The 4,182-nt window shown below is 43.9% G+C and overlaps 1 non-coding gene across 1 annotated transcript; it reads right to left on the bottom strand.

The window, feature by feature from the left end:
- Positions 1–2,443: 2,443 nt before the first annotated feature.
- TRNAE-UUC (transfer RNA glutamic acid (anticodon UUC)) lies at positions 2,444–2,515 on the bottom strand. The gene has a single exon. It is a non-coding gene; the product is annotated as a tRNA-Glu (tRNA).
- Positions 2,516–4,182: the final 1,667 nt, after the last annotated feature.

The raw sequence follows: 4,182 nt of genomic DNA, 5'->3' as shown, positions 1-4,182 counted from the left end.
ACTCCTTCTCTATCTACTAACAGCACCGACTCCAGTCCTGACACTGGAATGGTTCACATAGAGAAGAAACAGCTCAGAAGTAGTCTGGGTTGTTCCCAGGTACCTGCATCTTCACAGAGTGACTTCCAGGGGGCAGCACAGCCAAAGCACTCACAGCCCACAAGGCTACAAATCATCAATTGGATGTCAGCAGCCTTGTCAGAGGCGCAGAGACTAGTAATTCCACAATATTTTGGGACAGCAGAGGAAGAAGCAAGTGCTGAGCTGAAGTGGTCACTGCTGCTTTGTCACAACACCAGACATATGTTCTTAAAAGCATGTAAGCGCACATTCTTAGGCATTCTCGGTCGTCTTCTCCCTTTCTGACATTATACCAATTGTATACACCCGAATGGAGAAAAGTTAAAATATAAGGTACTAGGAATATGCGCCAAAGGTAGGCAAATTAAACATTTCAAGTACAAATATTACCATATTTATTGATGTAAAATCTAAACAAGTTAGACTGAAAATATGTGTGTGTGTTTACAAAGGATGTCTAAAGTGTATGCTGTGAGGTCAGGTTGCAGTTCACTACTTGCACTTGTGCCTTTCACAAGTGTGAGTACCCAGTTACACTAATGTCTGCTCTGACTTGTTATTCTGAGAGTCATGTGCTAAAGGGGGGCTTCCACCCTAGTTTGAGGGACCAGAGTACGAATGCCCCAGGGCACAGGAAGTACACAGTCCTCATTGATACAACGGTGGCCCAGTAACTTCTGACTGCCCTTTGACCCCACAGACTGGCACATATATGTCATCAGACTATAGCACCGTGGTACATATGCACACATGTGCATGTACACGTCAGACAGTTTTTTATTCATTTATGTGCTAATACTGTTCAGCATCAGGATGTGATGTCGAAGGAGACTGGTGGAGAGCGCCGAAGTCTCTGGTATTTCAAGACAAAACTAGAGACCTTTTCACACTCATATACTGCTCCAGGCAGATCTTCCACTGCAAATGCAAGTTATATGAGTCCAGCTGAAAACTGTTTATTTTTGGGTACTTGCTTTAGTCAAAGGTTACCATTTGCAACTCACAAAAAAAAAGCAAAGGGCAATTTCATACATTAACACTTTGGTAAAGTCGTTCTTTCACACCGTACATTTCCGTAAGCTTCTCTCTCCTTGTAAGTTATCCGGTGAGAAGGCCAAGTGGAGTCAGGTCCGCACTGTGCATCTTACAGTTGTGTAGCCAGAGTAGAGAGGTGTCCACACAGACACAGAACGTAGACAACACCTGTGTGTAGCATCAAGTGTCCCCAGCAACGCCTATAGAATAATGTATAGATGCCCCCAAACCGCAGAAACCACGAGGGGAATGAAAAGAGGAAGAGACGGGTTATGTCAGAGATACAAATGGTTTCCTGCTCAAGACCTGCAATAAATTAAAACAAAAGTATTATTACAAACATTCCAGGTCCTACCGATATTGGAACTCAGATTGCTGGATTCAGAGTCCAGAGTGCTAATCATTACACGATGGAACCAACGTCCACGATCCTCAACCCTAGGAGTCCTGAAGCAATGTCAGTCACCACCTACTGTCTATCGCTTGAATTCGTTCACACTGTAAATCAAACATGACAAATCCAACAGCACAACTAAAATGTGTATTTCACAAGTAATAACATAAAAACAGAAATATACTTTTGCTGATGCAGAAACAAAGAAAACGTCTCGTCTGATGCTTCGAAATCTCCATTTAGCATGGCCCCTTAACTAACCACCAAGAGTCTTTGCACGGCTGGGAACCTTTGTAAAAGAGTCAGTGGGTCACTGTGAATGCAGCAGATCTTCACCCCTGTATTTCTTACAAAGAAGCAGAGTTTTATTCCAGGTACAGGAGGCATCTCTGGTGTCTGATACTACCGGTAGTGTTCAGCCTACCCTCTCTGAGAGAGCAGCAGTGAGGGTACAAAGCACACTGGTTGCAAAATGTGGACACTGCAAACAACAGCTGCAATATCACAGATGATATAAAACACATAAAGTACTCAAGTCTTATACTAGATACAACACAGCAGGGAAATCATGTCATAAAACAAACGATGAACCCACAGTATGGAAGGGGCAGGTAATAACATGCGAATTTCCCATGGTGGGACCACAGTCAATTGCTGCCTTCTTCTCTGTGCCCCGGTCTCTTTATATAATCTGTACTTTTTGTTGTGCAATAAAAGAAAAACAAGGAATAACCCTTCATAGTATTAATGTACAGGTCAAGGGCTGGGGAGAGAGGGCAGTAGATCTGGGGGTCGGTGTAAACCTCTGACGGCATTAGATGGAAGCAGAAGACAAAGCAAGTGACATTTATTAAGACTTTAGGTGCATTTAGGTTTATAGAAAAAAACTGAGAAAGATTAAAATGTCTGAGTAGTGAAAAAAAAAAAAAGGATTTCCCATACCGGGAGTCGAACCCAGGCCGCCTGGGTGAAAACCAGGAATCCTAACTGCTAGACCATATGGGAACTGTGAACTTTTTATACAGCTTAGTGTATGTGAGGTGTCTCCTAAGGTCACAGTGCATTCCGTACACTGAGAGTTATATTCTTCTTCTCAGTAGTACACAATCAATTGGGGTAACAGACACCTCACTTCTGACAAAAGAGAAGGAATGACCAGAAGTCATCATTTCTGCCACAACCTGTCAGGTCTCATTATTTACAACCTTAGAGCTTCTACACATACACAGAGCCCAGGACACGGAGGACAGCAGCAGTCCCTGCATTCACTATTACTAACCCCTCCCCTAGAGCCAGACAAAGCCACGCCCCTCCCGTAGGACACTCCTGGGTTTCCTCACCAGACTGATGGCCCCACAGACCCCTCTCCAGTTATCTTCCAGCTGCTTCCTTGACGACACTCCCCTGCACCTGTCACAGGCTCCAGGCTGCCCTCCTGGGGCTCGAGTTATACTCCTTCTCTATCTACTAACAGCACCGACTCCAGTCCTGACACTGGATTGGTTCACACAGAGAAGAAACAGCTCAGAAGTAGTCTGGGTTGTTCCCAGGTACCTGCATCTTCACAGAGTGACTGCCAGGGGGCAGCACAGCCAAAGCACTCACAGCCCACAAGGCTACAAATCATCAATTGGATGTCAGCAGCCTTGTCAGAGGCGCAGAGACTAGTAATTCCACAATATTTTGGGACAGCAGAGGAAGAAGCAAGTGCTGAGCTGAAGTGGTCACTGCTGTTTTGTCACAACACCAGACATATGTTCTTAAAAGCATGTAAGCGCACATTCTTAGGCATTCTCGGTCGTCTTCTCACTTTCTGACATTATACCAATTGTATACACCCGAATGGAGAAAAGTTAAAATATAAGGTACTAGGAATATGCGCCAAAGGTAGGCAAATTAAACATTTCAAGTACAAATAATACCATATTTATTGATGTAAAATGTAAACAAGTTAGACTGAAAATATGTGTGTGTGTTTACAAAGGATGTCTAAAGTGTATGCTGTGAGGTCAGGTTGCAGTTCACTACTTGCACTTGTGCCTTTCACAAGTGTGAGTACCCAGTTACACTAATGTCTGCTCTGACTTGTTATTCTGAGAGTCATGTGCTAAAGGGGGGCTTCCACCCTAGTTTGAGGGACCAGAGTACGAATGCCACAGGGCACAGGAAGTACACAGTCCTCATTGATACAACTGTGGCCCAGTAACTTCTGACTGCCCTTTGACCCCACAGACTGGCACATATATGTCATCAGACTATAGCACCGTGGTACATATGCACACATGTGCATGTACACGTTAGCCAGTTTTTTATTCATTTATGTGCTAATACTGTTCAGCATCAGGATGTGATGTCGAAGGAGACTGGTGGAGAGCGCCGAAGTCTCTGGTATTTCAAGACAAAACTAGAGACCTTTTCACACTCATATACTGCTCCAGGCAGATCTTCCACTGCAAATGCAAGTTATATGAGTCCAGCTGAAAACTGTTTATTTTTGGGTACTTGCTTTAGTCAAAGGTTACCATTTGCAACTCACAAAAAAAAAGCAAAGGGCAATTTCATACATTAACACTTTGGTAAAGTCGTTCTTTCACACCGTACATTTCCGTAAGCTTCTCTCTCCTTGTAAGTTATCCGGTGTGAAGGCCAAGTGGAGTCAGGTCCACACTGTG

The sequence above is a fragment of the Pleurodeles waltl genome, unplaced genomic scaffold, assembly GCF_031143425.1.
Source record: "Pleurodeles waltl isolate 20211129_DDA unplaced genomic scaffold, aPleWal1.hap1.20221129 scaffold_39, whole genome shotgun sequence".
Taxonomy (NCBI): domain Eukaryota; kingdom Metazoa; phylum Chordata; class Amphibia; order Caudata; family Salamandridae; genus Pleurodeles; species Pleurodeles waltl.
The sequence above is the reverse complement of the archived record's forward strand: the minus strand, read 5'-3'. Positions and strand labels throughout refer to the sequence as shown.